The sequence below is a fragment of the Dendronephthya gigantea genome, unplaced genomic scaffold (genome assembly GCF_004324835.1).
Source record: "Dendronephthya gigantea isolate DGI-Jeju-01 unplaced genomic scaffold, DenGig_1.0 000156F, whole genome shotgun sequence".
Classification (NCBI taxonomy): Eukaryota; Metazoa; Cnidaria; class Anthozoa; order Malacalcyonacea; family Nephtheidae; genus Dendronephthya; species Dendronephthya gigantea.
Window position 1 is genome coordinate 362,255 of NW_021163166.1, and position 14,425 is coordinate 376,679.

At 38.4% G+C, this 14,425-nt stretch overlaps 29 non-coding genes across 29 annotated transcripts; all 29 read right to left on the bottom strand.

Annotated features, from left to right (window-relative positions):
- Positions 1 to 327: 327 nt before the first annotated feature.
- Trnav-aac lies at positions 328 to 400 on the bottom strand. The gene has a single exon. It is a non-coding gene; the product is annotated as a tRNA-Val (tRNA).
- Positions 401 to 561: 161 nt separating this feature from the next.
- Positions 562 to 634, bottom strand: Trnav-cac. Its single transcript has one exon. It is a non-coding gene; the product is annotated as a tRNA-Val (tRNA).
- A 624-nt stretch (positions 635 to 1,258) lies between these two features.
- Trnav-aac lies at positions 1,259 to 1,331 on the bottom strand. The gene has a single exon. It is a non-coding gene; the product is annotated as a tRNA-Val (tRNA).
- A 163-nt stretch (positions 1,332 to 1,494) lies between these two features.
- Trnav-cac lies at positions 1,495 to 1,566 on the bottom strand. The gene has a single exon. It is a non-coding gene; the product is annotated as a tRNA-Val (tRNA).
- Positions 1,567 to 1,870: 304 nt separating this feature from the next.
- On the bottom strand, positions 1,871 to 1,943 carry Trnav-cac. Its single transcript has one exon. It is a non-coding gene; the product is annotated as a tRNA-Val (tRNA).
- Positions 1,944 to 2,578: 635 nt separating this feature from the next.
- Positions 2,579 to 2,651, bottom strand: Trnav-aac. Its single transcript has one exon. It is a non-coding gene; the product is annotated as a tRNA-Val (tRNA).
- Positions 2,652 to 2,813: 162 nt separating this feature from the next.
- Trnav-cac lies at positions 2,814 to 2,886 on the bottom strand. Its single transcript has one exon. It is a non-coding gene; the product is annotated as a tRNA-Val (tRNA).
- A 635-nt stretch (positions 2,887 to 3,521) lies between these two features.
- Positions 3,522 to 3,592, bottom strand: Trnav-aac. The gene has a single exon. It is a non-coding gene; the product is annotated as a tRNA-Val (tRNA).
- A 168-nt stretch (positions 3,593 to 3,760) lies between these two features.
- On the bottom strand, positions 3,761 to 3,833 carry Trnav-cac. Its single transcript has one exon. It is a non-coding gene; the product is annotated as a tRNA-Val (tRNA).
- Positions 3,834 to 4,875: 1,042 nt separating this feature from the next.
- Trnav-aac lies at positions 4,876 to 4,948 on the bottom strand. The gene has a single exon. It is a non-coding gene; the product is annotated as a tRNA-Val (tRNA).
- A 164-nt stretch (positions 4,949 to 5,112) lies between these two features.
- On the bottom strand, positions 5,113 to 5,185 carry Trnav-cac. Its single transcript has one exon. It is a non-coding gene; the product is annotated as a tRNA-Val (tRNA).
- Positions 5,186 to 5,489: 304 nt separating this feature from the next.
- On the bottom strand, positions 5,490 to 5,562 carry Trnav-cac. The gene has a single exon. It is a non-coding gene; the product is annotated as a tRNA-Val (tRNA).
- A 636-nt stretch (positions 5,563 to 6,198) lies between these two features.
- Positions 6,199 to 6,271, bottom strand: Trnav-aac. The gene has a single exon. It is a non-coding gene; the product is annotated as a tRNA-Val (tRNA).
- A 165-nt stretch (positions 6,272 to 6,436) lies between these two features.
- Trnav-cac lies at positions 6,437 to 6,509 on the bottom strand. The gene has a single exon. It is a non-coding gene; the product is annotated as a tRNA-Val (tRNA).
- A 633-nt stretch (positions 6,510 to 7,142) lies between these two features.
- On the bottom strand, positions 7,143 to 7,215 carry Trnav-aac. Its single transcript has one exon. It is a non-coding gene; the product is annotated as a tRNA-Val (tRNA).
- Positions 7,216 to 7,379: 164 nt separating this feature from the next.
- Trnav-cac lies at positions 7,380 to 7,452 on the bottom strand. The gene has a single exon. It is a non-coding gene; the product is annotated as a tRNA-Val (tRNA).
- A 1,044-nt stretch (positions 7,453 to 8,496) lies between these two features.
- Positions 8,497 to 8,569, bottom strand: Trnav-aac. The gene has a single exon. It is a non-coding gene; the product is annotated as a tRNA-Val (tRNA).
- A 164-nt stretch (positions 8,570 to 8,733) lies between these two features.
- Trnav-cac lies at positions 8,734 to 8,806 on the bottom strand. The gene has a single exon. It is a non-coding gene; the product is annotated as a tRNA-Val (tRNA).
- A 631-nt stretch (positions 8,807 to 9,437) lies between these two features.
- Trnav-aac lies at positions 9,438 to 9,510 on the bottom strand. The gene has a single exon. It is a non-coding gene; the product is annotated as a tRNA-Val (tRNA).
- A 165-nt stretch (positions 9,511 to 9,675) lies between these two features.
- Positions 9,676 to 9,748, bottom strand: Trnav-cac. Its single transcript has one exon. It is a non-coding gene; the product is annotated as a tRNA-Val (tRNA).
- Positions 9,749 to 10,383: 635 nt separating this feature from the next.
- Positions 10,384 to 10,456, bottom strand: Trnav-aac. Its single transcript has one exon. It is a non-coding gene; the product is annotated as a tRNA-Val (tRNA).
- A 165-nt stretch (positions 10,457 to 10,621) lies between these two features.
- Positions 10,622 to 10,694, bottom strand: Trnav-cac. Its single transcript has one exon. It is a non-coding gene; the product is annotated as a tRNA-Val (tRNA).
- A 635-nt stretch (positions 10,695 to 11,329) lies between these two features.
- On the bottom strand, positions 11,330 to 11,403 carry Trnav-aac. Its single transcript has one exon. It is a non-coding gene; the product is annotated as a tRNA-Val (tRNA).
- A 165-nt stretch (positions 11,404 to 11,568) lies between these two features.
- Positions 11,569 to 11,641, bottom strand: Trnav-cac. The gene has a single exon. It is a non-coding gene; the product is annotated as a tRNA-Val (tRNA).
- Positions 11,642 to 12,278: 637 nt separating this feature from the next.
- On the bottom strand, positions 12,279 to 12,351 carry Trnav-aac. The gene has a single exon. It is a non-coding gene; the product is annotated as a tRNA-Val (tRNA).
- Positions 12,352 to 12,515: 164 nt separating this feature from the next.
- On the bottom strand, positions 12,516 to 12,588 carry Trnav-cac. Its single transcript has one exon. It is a non-coding gene; the product is annotated as a tRNA-Val (tRNA).
- Positions 12,589 to 12,896: 308 nt separating this feature from the next.
- Positions 12,897 to 12,969, bottom strand: Trnav-cac. The gene has a single exon. It is a non-coding gene; the product is annotated as a tRNA-Val (tRNA).
- A 636-nt stretch (positions 12,970 to 13,605) lies between these two features.
- Trnav-aac lies at positions 13,606 to 13,678 on the bottom strand. Its single transcript has one exon. It is a non-coding gene; the product is annotated as a tRNA-Val (tRNA).
- A 165-nt stretch (positions 13,679 to 13,843) lies between these two features.
- Trnav-cac lies at positions 13,844 to 13,916 on the bottom strand. Its single transcript has one exon. It is a non-coding gene; the product is annotated as a tRNA-Val (tRNA).
- Positions 13,917 to 14,425: the final 509 nt, after the last annotated feature.

A 14,425-nucleotide genomic window follows, 5' to 3' on the forward strand; every position in this document is an offset into this window, starting at 1 on the left:
GTTGGAACACCCGATGTTTCGCTAATTTTCGAATTCTTTATCTTTTTATATGGCAGGAAGAAAGAAGCACAGCGCACATGTGGTTTGTTTCCGCTAAGTTCTAATTGGGTTCTGGCGTGTAAGGTGCACGTGATTACCGCTACACTACATGATTGCGTAGCATGTTTGAAGTGTTCAAAGGAAGGAACTGGTGTATCCGGTATATTTATGAATGTTTATTTAAGGAAAACATTTTCATAAGCCATCTTCAAGTTTGAAATCTGCTGTGCAATAACATTTGACCACAAACGATTATCCAGTTTTAAAATAGGAAAAGTAGAAGCAAAGTGTTTCCGCCCAGGATTGAACTGGGGACCTTGCGCGTGTTAGGCGCACGTGATAACCGCTACACTACGGAAACTGCCGTCCCCATTTGCTTCAATGATGTAAAACTGGTATATACATAAAAAAGCCAAACTTAAGAAGAGCCTGTGGACGAGGCAGCTACGGAAACACGCAAAGAACAGTCAGCAGAACAAGAATGGCAAAATTGTGTCTTTAAAAGAGGGAAAGAAGGCGAAATGTTTCCGCCCAGGTTTGAACTGGGGACCTTGCACGTGTGAAGCGCATGTGATAACCACTACACTACGAAAACTTTCCCGTGGTTGAAAGAGATTATTCTCTTCTGAATTTTAATTGGCAAAATATCGAATTCTGGAAATTTTAGTAAAATAACTATAGAACTCTCTACGTTGCAGAAATTAAGATCAAAAATTGTTTTCTACAAGCCATAACGGTTAAAGGTTTAAATAAAATGTATGAAAGAAACACAGCGCACATAGCTGTTTCTGTACATGGTCAAACCGTTTACCTTGCGCCTCTAAAGAGCTCTCGCATTCCAAGGTCTAATTAAGAAATATCGCACTTCTAAGCAAAAAAAATTGTATATGTCATTGGAACACCCGATGTTTCGCCAATTTTCGAATTCTTTATCTTATTTATATGGCAGGAAGAAAGAAGCACAGCGCACATGTGGTTTGTTTCCGTAAGTTCTAAATTGGTTTCTCTGGCGTGTAAGGTGCATGTGACCGCTACACTACATGATTGCGTAGCATCTTTGAAGTGTTCAAAGGACGGAGCTGGTGTGATCCGGTATATTTGAAGTTTATTTAAGGAAAACAATTTTCATAAGCCATCTTCAAGTTTGAAATCTGCTGTGCGATAACATTTGACCACAAACGATTATCCAGTGTTCAAAATAGGAAAAGTAGAAGCAAAGTGTTTCCGCCCAGGATTGAACTGGGGACCTTGCGCGTGTTAGGCGCACGTGATAACCGCTACACTACGGAAACTGCCTCGTCCCCATTCGCTTCAATGATGTAAAACTGGTATATACAAAAAAAGCCAAAACTTAAGAACAGCCTGTGGACGAGGCAGCTATGGAAACACGCAAAGAACAGTCAGCAGAACAAGAATGGCAAAATTGCGTCTTTAAAAGAGGGAAAGAAGGCGAAATGTTTCCGCCAGGTTTGATCTGGGGACCTTGCACGTGTGAAGCGCATGTGATAACCACTACACTACGAAAACTTTCCCGCGGTTGAAAAAGAATATTTCCCCTCTGATTTTTAATTGGCAAAATATCGAATTCTAGAAATTTTAGTAAAATAACTATAGAATTCTGTACGTTGCGGAAATTAAGATCAAAAATTGGAAGATATGGAAGAAACATAGCGTACATAGCTTTTTCTGTACATGGTCAAACCGTTTACCTTGCGCCTCTAAAGAGCTCTCGCATTCCAAAGTCTAATTAAGAATTATCGCACTTCCAAGCAAACAAATTTGTATATGTTATTGGAACACCCGATTTTTAAAAGAGGGGAAGAAAGCGAAATGTTTCCGCCCTGGTTTGAACTGGGGACCTTGCACGTGTGAAGTGCATGTGATAACCACTACACTACGAAAACTTTCCCGTGGTTGGAAGAGATTATTTCTCTTCTGAATTTTAATTGGCAAAATATCGAATTCTGGAAATTTTAGTAAAATAACTATAGAACTCTCTACGTTGCAGAAATTAAGATCAAAAATTGTTTTCTACAAGCCATAACGGTTAAAGGTTTAAATAAAATGTATGAAAGAAACACAGCGCACATAGCTGTTTCTGTACATGGTCAAACAGTTTACCTTGCGCCTCTAAAGAGCTCTCGCATTCCAAGGTCTAATTAAGAAATATCGCACTTCTAAGAAAAAAAATTGTATATGTCATTGGAACACCCGATGTTTCGCCAATTTTCGAATTCTTTATCTTATTTATATGGCAGGAAGAAAGAAGCACAGCGCACATGTGGTTTGTTTCCGTTAAGTTCTGAATTGGGTTCTCTGGCGTGTAAGGTGCATGTGATTACCGCTACACTACATGAATTAGGTAGCATCTTTGAAGTGTTCAAAGGACGGAGCTGGTGTGATCTGGTATATCTATGAATTGTTTATTTAAGGAAAACTATTTTCATAAGCCATCTTCACGTTTGAAATCTGCTGAGTGTTAAAATTTGACCACAAACGATTATCCAGTGTTTAAAATAGGAAAAGTAGAAGCAAATTGTGTTTCCGCCCGGGATTGAACTGGGGACCTTGCGCGTGTTAGGCGAACGTGATAACCGCTAAACTACGGAAACTGCCTCGTCCCCATTCGCTTCAATGATTTAAAACTGGTATATTAAAATAGGCCAAAACTTAAGACGAGCCTGTGGACGAGGCAGCTACGGAAACATGCAAAGAACAGTCAGCAGAACAACAATGGCAAAATTGTGTTTTTAAAAGAGGGGAAGAAAGCGAAATGTTTCCGCCCTGGTTTGAACTGGGAACCTTGCACGTGTGAAGGGCATGTGATAACCACTACACTACGAAAACTTTCCCGTGGATGAAAAAGAATATTTCCCCTCTGATTTTTAATTGGCAAAATATCGAACTCTAGAAATTTTAGTAAAATAACTATAGAACTCTTTACGTTACGGAAATTAAGATCAAAAATTGTTTTCTACGAACCATAACGGTTACAGGCTTAAATAAAATGTATGAAAGAAACACAGCCCACATAGCTGTTTCTGTACATTGTCAAACCGTTTACCTTGCGCCTCTAAAGAGCTCTCGCATTCCAAGGTCTAATTAAGAAATATCTTACTTCTAAGCAAAAAAATTTGTATATGTCATTGGAACACCCGATCTTTCGCCCATTTTCGAATTCTTTATCTTATTTATATGGCAGGAAGAAAGAAGCACAGCGCACATGTGGTTTGTTTCCGCTAAGTTCTGAATTGGGTTCTCTGGCGTGTAAGGTGCATGTGATTACCGCTACACTACATGAATTGCGTGCATCTTTGAAGTGTTCAAAGGACGGAGCTGGTGTGATCCGGTATATTTATGAATTGTTTATTTAAGGAAAAATATTTTCATAAGCCATCTTAACGTTTGAAATCTGCTGTGCGATAAAATTTGACTACAAACGATTATCCAGTATTCAAAATAGGAAAAGTAGAAGCAAATTGTGTTTCCGCAGGATTGAACTGGGGACCTTGCGCGTGTTAGGCGCACGTGATAACCGCTACACTACGGAAACTGCCTCGTCCCCATTTGCTTCAATGATGTAAAATTGGTATTAAAAAATTAGAACAAAACTTAAGAAGAGCCTGTGGACGAGGCAGCTACGGAAACACGCAAAGAACAGGCCTCAGAAAAAGAAAAGAATGGCAAAATTGTGTCTTTAAAAGAGAGGAAGGAAGCGAAATGTTTCCGCCAAGGTTTGAACTGGGGACCTTGCACGTGTGAAGCGCATGTGATAACCACTACACTACGAAAACTTTCCCTTTGTTAAAAAAGAACATTTCCCTTGGAATTTTAAGTGGCAAAATATCGAATGCTGGAAATTTTAGTAAAATAGCTATAGAATTCTCTACGTTGCGGAAATTAAGATCAAAAATTGTTTTTCACAAGCATAACGGTTACAGGTTTAAAAAAAATATATGGAACAAACATAGCGTACATAGCTTTTTCTGTACATGGTCAAACCGTTTACCTTGCGCCTCTAAAGAGCTCTCGCATTCCAAGGTCTAATTAAGAAATATCGCACTTCCAAGCAAACAAATTTGTATATGTTATTGGAACACCCGATTTTTAAAGAGGGGAAGAAAGCTAAATTTTTCCGCCCGGGTTTGAATTGGGAACCTTCCACGTGTGAAGCGCATGTGATAACCACACACTACGAAAACTTTCCCGTGGTTGAAAAAGAATATTTCCCCTCTGATTTTTAAATTGCAAAATATCGAATTCTAGAAATTTTAGTAAAACAACTATAGAACTCTTTACGTTGCGGAAATTAAGATCAAAAATTGTTTTGTACGAGCCAGAACGGTTACAGGCTTAGATAAAATGTATGAAAGAAACACAGCGCACATAGCTGTTTCTGTACATGGTCAAACCGTTTACCTTGCGCCTCTAAAGAGCTCTCGCATTCCAAGGTCTTATTAAGAAATATCGCACTTCTAAGCAAAAAAATTTGTATATGTCATTGGAACTCCCGATGTTTCACCAATTTTCGAATTCTTTATCTTATTTATATGGCAGGAAGAAAGAAGCACAGCGCACATGTGGTTATTTTCCGTTAAGTTCTAAATTGGTTTCTCTGTCGTGTAAAGACAATGTGATTACCGCTACACTACATGATTTGCATAGCATCTTTGAAGTGTTCAAAGGACGGAGCTGGTGTGATCCGGTATATTTATGAATTGTTTATTTAAGGAAAACAATTTTCATAAGCCATCTTCAAGTTTGAAATCTGCTGTGCGATAACATTTGACCACAAACGATTATCCAGTGTTCAAAATAGGAAAAGTAGAAGCAAAGTGTTTCCGCCCAGGATTGAACTGGGGACCTTGCGCGTGTTAGGCGCACGTTATAACCGCTACACTACGGAAACTGCCTCGTCCCCATTCGCTTCAATGATGTAAAACTGGTATATACATAAAAAAGCCAAAACTTAAGAACAGCCTGTGGACGAGGCAGCTATGGAAACACGCAAAGAACAGTCAGCAGAACAAGAATGGCAAAATTGCGTCTTTAAAAGAGGGAAAGAAGGCGAAATGTTTCCGCTTAGGTTTGATCTGGGGACCTTGCACGTGTGAAGCGCATGTGATAACCACTACACTACGAAAACTTTCCCGCGGTTGAAAAAGAATATTTCCCCTCTGATTTTTAATTGGCAAAATATCGAATTCTAGAAATTTTAGTAAAATAACTATAGAATTCTGTACGTTGCGGAAATTAAGATCAAAAATTGGAAGATATGGAAGAAACATAGCGTACATAGCTTTTTCTGTACATGGTCAAACCGTTTACCTTGCGCCTCTAAAGAGCTCTCGCATTCCAAAGTCTAATTAAGAATTATCGCACTTCCAAGCAAACAAATTTGTATATGTTATTGGAACACCCGATTTTTAAAAGAGGGGATGAAAGCGAAATGTTTCCGCCCTGGTTTGAACTGGGGACCTTGCACGTGTGAAGCGCATGTGATAACCACTACACTACGAAAACTTTCCCGTGGTTGGAAGAGCTTATTTCTCTTCTGAATTTTAATTGGCAAAATATCGAATTCTGGAAATTTTAGTAAAATAACTATAGAACTCTCTACGTTGCAGAAATTAAGATCAAAAATTGTTTTCTACAAGCCATAACGGTTAAAGGTTTAAATAAAATGTATGAAAGAAACACAGCGCACATAGCTGTTTCTGTACATGGTCAAACAGTTTACCTTGCGCCTCTAAAGAGCTCTCGCATTCCAAGGTCTAATTAAGAAATATCGCACTTCTAAGAAAAAAAAATTGTATATGTCATTGGAACACCCGATGTTTCGCCAATTTTCGAATTCTTTATCTTATTTATATGGCAGGAAGAAAGAAGCACAGCGCACATGTGGTTTGTTTCCGTTAAGTTCTGAATTGGGTTCTCTGGCGTGTAAGGTGCATGTGATTACCGCTACACTACATGAATTAGGTAGCATCTTTGAAGTGTTCAAAGGACGGAGCTGGTGTGATCTGGTATATCTATGAATTGTTTATTTAAGGAAAACTATTTTCATAAGCCATCTTCACGTTTGAAATCTGCTGAGTGTTAAAATTTGACCACAAACGATTATCCAGTGTTTAAAATAGGAAAAGTAGAAGCAAATTGTGTTTCCGCCCAGGATTGAACTGGGGACCTTGCGCGTGTTAGGCGAACGTGATAACCGCTAAACTACGGAAACTGCCTCGTCCCCATCCACTTCAATGATTTAAAACTGGTATATACTTAAAATAGGCCAAAACTTAAGACGAGCCTGTGGACGAGGCAGCTACGGAAACATGCAAAGAACAGTCAGCAGAACAACAATGGCAAAATTGTGTTTTTAAAAGAGGGGAAGAAAGCGAAATGTTTCCGCCCTGGTTTGAACTGGGAACCTTGCACGTGTGAAGGGCATGTGATAACCACTACACTACGAAAACTTTCCCGTGGATGAAAAAGAATATTTCCCCTCTGATTTTTAATTGGCAAAATATCGAACTCTAGAAATTTTAGTAAAATAACTATAGAACTCTTTACGTTACGGAAATTAAGATCAAAAATTGTTTTCTACGAACCATAACGGTTACAGGCTTAAATAAAATGTATGAAAGAAACACAGCCCACATAGCTGTTTCTGTACATTGTCAAACCGTTTACCTTGCGCCTCTAAAGAGCTCTCGCATTCCAAGGTCTAATTAAGAAATATCGCACTTCTTAGCAAAAAAATTTGTATATGTCATTGGAACACCCGATCTTTCGCCCATTTTCGAATTCTTTATCTTATTTATATGGCAGGAAGAAAGAAGCACAGCGCACATGTGGTTTGTTTCCGCTAAGTTCTGAATTGGGTTCTCTGGCGTGTAAGGTGCATGTGATTACCGCTACACTACATGAATTGCGTGCATCTTTGAAGTGTTCAAAGGACGGAGCTGGTGTGATCCGGTATATTTATGAATTGTTTATTTAAGGAAAAATTTTCATAAGCCATCTTAACGTTTGAAATCTGCTGTGCGATAAAATTTGACTACAAACGATTATCCAGTATTCAAAATAGGAAAAGTAGAAGCAAATTGTGTTTCCGCCTAGGATTGAACTGGGGACCTTGCGCGTGTTAGGCGCACGTGATAACCGCTACACTACGGAAACTGCCTCGTCCCCATTTGCTTCAATGATGTAAAATTGGTATTTAAAAAATTAGAACAAAACTTAAGAAGAGCCTGTGGACGAGGCAGCTACGGAAACACGCAAAGAACAGGCCTCAGAAAAAGAATGGCAAAATTGTGTCTTTAAAAGAGAGGAAGGAAGCGAAATGTTTCCGCCAAGGTTTGAACTGGGGACCTTGCACGTGTGAAGCGCATGTGATAACCACTACACTACGAAAACTTTCCCTTTGTTAAAAAAGAACATTTCCCTTGGAATTTTAAGTGGCAAAATATCGAATGCTGGAAATTTTAGTAAAATAGCTATAGAATTCTCTACGTTGCGGAAATTAAGATCAAAAATTGTTTTTCACAAGCTATAACGGTTACAGGTTTAAAAAAAAATATGGAAGAAACATAGCGTACATAGCTTTTTCTGTACATGGTCAAACCGTTTACCTTGCGCCTCTAAAGAGCTCTCGCATTCCAAGGTCTAATTAAGAAATATCGCACTTCCAAGCAAACAAATTTGTATATGTTATTGGAACACCCGATTTTTAAAAGAGGGGAAGAAAGCGAAATGTTTCCGCCCGGGTTTGAATTGGGAACCTTCCACGTGTGAAGCGCATGTGATAACCACTACACTACGAAAACTTTCCCGTGGTTGAAAAAGAATATTTCTCCCTGATTTTTAAATTGCAAAATATCGAATTCTAGAAATTTTAGTAAAACAACTATAGAACTCTTTACGTTGCGGAAATTAAGATCAAAAATTGTTTTGTACGAGCCAGAACGGTTACAGGCTTAGATAAAATGTATGAAAGAAACACAGCGCACATAGCTGTTTCTGTACATGGTCAAACCGTTTACCTTGCGCCTCTAAAGAGCTCTCGCATTCCAAGGTCTTATTAAGAAATATCGCACTTCTAAGCAAAAAAATTTGTATATGTCATTGGAACTCCCGATGTTTCACCAATTTTCGAATTCTTTATCTTATTTATATGGCAGGAAGAAGAAGCACAGCGCACATGTGGTTATTTTCCGTTAAGTTCTAAATTGGTTTCTCTGTCGTGTAAAGACAATGTGATTACCGCTACACTACATGAATTGCGTAGCATCTTTGAAGTGTTCAAAGGACGGAGCTGGTGTGATCTGGTATATCTATGAATTGTTTATTTAAGGAAAACTATTTTCATAAGCCATCTTCACGTTTGAAATCTGCTGAGTGTTAAAATTTGACCACAAACGATTATCCAGTATTAAAAATAGGAAAAGTAGAAGCAAATTGTGTTTCCGCCCAGGATTGAACTGGGGACCTTGCGCGTGTTAGGCGAACGTGATAACCGCTAAACTACGGAAAGTGCCTCGTCCCCATTCGCTTCAATGATTTAAAACTGGTATAACATAAAATAGGCCAAAACTTAAGACGAGCCTGTGGACGAGGCAGCTACGGAAACATGCAAAGAACAGTCAGCAGAACAACAATGGCAAAATTGTGTTTTTAAAAGAGGGAAAGAAAGCGAAATGTTTCCGCCCTGGTTTGAACTGGGAACCTTGCACGTGTGAAGTGCATGTGATAACCACTACACTACGAAAACTTTCCCGTGGATGAAAAAGAATATTTCCCCTCAGATTTTTAATTGGCAAAATATCGTATTATGGAAATTTTAGTAAAATAACTATAGAACTCTCTACGTTGCGGAAATTAAGATCAAAAATTGTTTTTTACGAGCCATAACGGTTACAGGTTTAAATTAAATATATGAAAGAAACACAGGGCACATAGCTGTTTCTGTACATTGTCAAACCGTTTACCTTGCGCCTCCAAAAAGCTCTCGCATTCCAAGGTCTAATTAAGAAATATCGCACTTCCAAGCAAACAAATTTGTATATGTTATTGGAACACCCGATGTTTCGCTAATTTTTAAATTCTTTATCTTTTTTATGGCAGGAATAAAAAAGCACAGTACACATGTGGTTTGTTTCCGCTAAGTTCCGAATTGGGTTCTTTGGCGTGTAAGATGCACGTGATCACCGCTACACTACATGTATTGCGTAGCATGTTTGAAGTGTTCAAAGGAAGGAACTGGTGTAATCCGGTATATTTATGAATGTTTTATTTAAGGAAAACTATTTTCATAAGCCATCTTCAAGTTTGAAATCTGCTGTGCAATAACATTTGACCACAAACGATTATCCAGTTTTAAAATAGGAAAAGTAGAAGCAAAGTTTTTCCGCCCAAGATTGAACTGGGGACCTTGCGCGTGTTAGGCGCACGTGATAACCGCTACACTACGGAAACTGCCCCGTCCCCATTTGCTTCAATGATGTAAAACTGGTATATACATAAAATAAGCCAATACTTAAGAAGAGCCTGTGGACGAGGCAGCTACGGAAACACGCAAAGAACAGTCAGCAGAACAAGAATGGCAAAATTGTGTCTTTAAAAGAGGGAAAGAAGGCGAAATGTTTCTGCCCAGGTTTGAACTGGGGACCTTGCACGTGTGAAGCGCATGTGATAACCACTACACTACGAAAACTTTCCCGTGGTTGAAAGAGATTATTTCTCTTCTGAATTTTAATTGGCAAAATATCGAATTCTGGAAATTTTAGTAAAATAACTATAGAACTCTCTACGTTGCAGAAATTAAGATCAAAAATTGTTTTCTACAAGCCATAACGGTTAAAGGTTTAAATAAAATGTATTAAAGAAACACAGCGCACATAGCTGTTTCTGTACATGGTCAAACCGTTTACCTTGCGCCTCTAAAGAGCTCTCGCATTCCAAGGTCTAATTAAGAAATATCGCACTTCTAAGCAAAAAAATTGTATATGTCATTGGAACACCCGATGTTTCGCCAATTTTCGAATTCTTTATCTTATTTATATGGCAGGAAGAAAGAAGCACAGCGCACATGTGGTTATTTTCCGTTAAGTTCTAAATTGGTTTCTCTGGCGTGTAAAGACAATGTGATTACCGCTACACTACATGAATTGCGTAGCATCTTTGAAGTGTTCAAAGGACGGAGCTGGTGTGATCTGGTATATCTATGAATTATTTATTTAAGGAAAACTATTTTCATAAGCCATCTTCACGTTTGAAATCTGCTGAGTGTTAAAATTTGACCACAAACGATTATCCAGTATTAAAAATAGGAAAAGTAGAAGCAAATTGTGTTTCCGCCCAGGATTGAACTGGGGACCTTGCGCGTGTTAGGCGAACGTGATAACCGCTAAACTACGGAAAGTGCCTCGTCCCCATTCGCTTCAATGATTTAAAACTGGTATATACATAAAATAAGCCAAAACTTAAGACGAGCCTGTGGACGAGGCAGCTACGGAAACATGCAAAGAACAGTCAGCAGAACAACAATGGCAAAATTGTGTTTTTAAAAGAGGGAAAGAAAGCGAAATGTTTCCGCCCTGGTTTGAACTGGGAACCTTGCACGTGTGAAGTGCATGTGATAACCACTACACTACGAAAACTTTCCCGTGGATGAAAAAGAATATTTCCCCTCAGATTTTTAATTGGCAAAATATCGTATTATGGAAATTTTAGTAAAATAACTATAGAACTCTCTACGTTGCGGAAATTAAGATCAAAAATTGTTTTTTACGAGCCATAACGGTTACAGGTTTAAATTAAATATATGAAAGAAACACAGGGCACATAGCTGTTTCTGTACATTGTCAAACCGTTTACCTTGCGCCTCCAAAAAGCTCTCGCATTCCAAGGTCTAATTAAGAAATATCGCACTTCCAAGCAAACAAATTTGTATATGTTATTGGAACACCCGATGTTTCGCTAATTTTTAAATTCTTTATCTTTTTTATATGGCAGGAATAAAAAAGCACAGTACACATGTGGTTTGTTTCCGCTAAGTTCCGAATTGGGTTCTTGTGGCGTGTAAGATGCACGTGATCACCGCTACACTACATGTATTGCGTAGCATGTTTGAAGTGTTCAAAGGAAGGAACTGGTGTAATCCGGTATATTTATGAATGTTTTATTTAAGGAAAACTATTTTCATAAGCCATCTTCAAGTTTGAAATCTGCTGTGCAATAACATTTGACCACAAACGATTATCCAGTTTTAAAAATAGGAAAAGTAGAAGCAAAGTTTTTCCGCCCAGGATTGAACTGGGGACCTTGCGCGTGTTAGGCGCACGTGAATAACCGCTACACTACGGAAACTGCCCCGTCCCCATTTGCTTCAATGATGTAAAACTGGTATATACATAAAATAAGCCAATACTTAAGAAGAGCCTGTGGACGAGGCAGCTACGGAAACACGCAAAGAACAGTCAGCAGATCAAGAATGGCAAAATTGTGTCTTTAAAAGAGGGAAAGAAGGCGAAATGTTTCCGCCCAGGTTTGAACTGGGGACCTTGCACGTGTGAAGCGCATGTGATAACCACTACACTACGAAAACTTTCCCGTGGTTGAAAGAGATTATTTCTCTTCTGAATTTTAATTGGCAAAATATCGAATTCTGGAAATTTTAGTAAAATAACTATAGAACTCTCTACGTTGCAGAAATTAAGATCAAAAATTGTTTTCTACAAGCCATAACGGTTAAAGGTTTAAATAAAATGTATTAAAGAAACACAGCGCACATAGCTGTTTCTGTACATGGTCAAACCGTTTACCTTGCGCCTCTAAAGAGCTCTCGCATTCCAAGGTCTAATTAAGAAATATCGCACTTCTAAGCAAAAAAAATTGTATATGTCATTGGAACACCCGATGTTTCGCCAATTTTCGAATTCTTTATCTTATTTATATGGCAGGAAGAAAGAAGCACAGCGCACATGTGGTTATTTTCCGTTAAGTTCTAAATTGGTTTCTCTGGCGTGTAAAGACAATGTGATTACCGCTACACTACATGAATTGCGTAGCATCTTTGAAGTGTTCAAAGGACGGAGCTGGTGTGATCTGGTATATCTATGAATTATTTATTTAAGGAAAACTATTTTCATAAGCCATCTTCACGTTTGAAATCTGCTGAGTGTTAAAATTTGACCACAAACGATTATCCAGTATTAAAAATAGGAAAAAGTAGAAGCAAATTGTGTTTCCGCCCAGGATTGAACTGGGGACCTTGCGCGTGTTAGGCGCACGTGATAACCGCTCTACTACGGAAACTGCCTCGTCCCCATTCGCTTCAATGATGTAAAACTGGTATATACATAAAAAAGCCAAAACTTAAGAACAGCCTGTGGACGAGGCAGCTATGGAAACACGCAAAGAACAGTCAGCAGAACAAGAATGGCAAAATTGCGTCTTTAAAAGAGGGAAAGAAGGCGAAATGTTTCCGCCCAGGTTTGATCTGGGGACCTTGCACGTGTGAAGCGCATGTGATAACCACTACACTACGAAAACTTTCCCGCGGTTGAAAAAGAATATTTCCCCTCTGATTTTTAATTGGCAAAATATCGAATTCTAGAAATTTTAGTAAAATAACTATAGAATTCTGTACGTTGCGGAAATTAAGATCAAAAATTGGAAGATATGGAAGAAACATAGCGTACATAGCTTTTTCTGTACATGGTCAAACCGTTTACCTTGCGCCTCTAAAGAGCTCTCGCATTCCAAAGTCTAATTAATTAAGAATTATCGCACTTCCAAGCAAACAAATTTGTATATGTTATTGGAACACCCGATTTTTAAAAGAGGGAAAGAAGGCGAAATGTTTCTGCCCAGGTTTGAACTGGGGACCTTGCACGTGTGAAGCGCATGTGATAACCACTACACTACGAAAACTTTCCCGTGGTTGGAAGAGATTATTTCTCTTCTGAATTTTAATTGGCAAAATATCGAATTCTGGAAATTTTAGTAAAATAACTATAGAACTCTCTACGTTGCAGAAATTAAGATCAAAAATTGTTTTCTACAAGCCATAACGGTTAAAGGTTTAAATAAAATGTATGAAAGAAACACAGCGCACATAGCTGTTTCTGTACATGGTCAAACAGTTTACCTTGCGCCTCTAAAGAGCTCTCGCATTCCAAGGTCTAATTAAGAAATATCGCACTTCTAAGAAAAAAAAATTGTATATGTCATTGGAACACCCGATGTTTCGCCAATTTTCGAATTCTTTATCTTATTTATATGGCAGGAAGAAAGAAGCACAGCGCACATGTGGTTTGTTTCCGTTAAGTTCTGAATTGGGTTCTCTGGCGTGTAAGGTGCATGTGATTACCGCTACACTACATGAATTAGGTAGCATCTTTGAAGTGTTCAAAGGACGGAGCTGGTGTGATCTGGTATATCTATGAATTATTTATTTAAGGAAAACTATTTTCATAAGCCATCTTCACGTTTGAAATCTGCTGAGTGTTAAAATTTGACCACAAACGATTATCCAGTATTAAAAATAGGAAAAGTAGAAGCAAATTGTGTTTCCGCCCAGGATTGAACTGGGGACCTTGCGCGTGTTAGGCGAACGTGATAACCGCTAAACTACGGAAAGTGCCTCGTCCCCATTCGCTTCAATGATTTAAAACTGGTATATACATAAAATAAGCCAAAACTTAAGACGAGCCTGTGGACGAGGCAGCTACGGAAACATGCAAAGAACAGTCAGCAGAACAACAATGGCAAAATTGTGTTTTTAAAAGAGGGAAAGAAAGCGAAATGTTTCCGCCCTGGTTTGAACTGGGAACCTTGCACGTGTGAAGTGCATGTGATAACCACTACACTACGAAAACTTTCCCGTGGATGAAAAAGAATATTTCCCCTCAGATTTTTAATTGGCAAAATATCGTATATGGAAATTTTAGTAAAATAACTATAGAACTCTCTACGTTGCGGAAATTAAGATCAAAAAAATTTTTTTACGAGCCATAACGGTTACAGGTTTAAATTAAATATATGAAAGAAACACAGGGCACATAGCTGTTTCTGTACATTGTCAAACCGTTTACCTTGCGCCTCCAAAAAGCTCTCGCATTCCAAGGTCTAATTAAGAAATATCGCACTTCCAAGCAAACAAATTTGTATATGTTATTGGAACACCCGATGTTTCGCTAATTTTTAAATTCTTTATCTTTTTTATATGGCAGGAATAAAAAAGCACAGTACACATGTGGTTTGTTTCCGCTAAGTTCCGAATTGGGTTCTTTGGCGTGTAAGATGCACGTGATCACCGCTACACTACATGTATTGCGTAGCATGTTTGAAGTGTTCAAAGGAAGGAACTGGTGTAATCCGGTATATT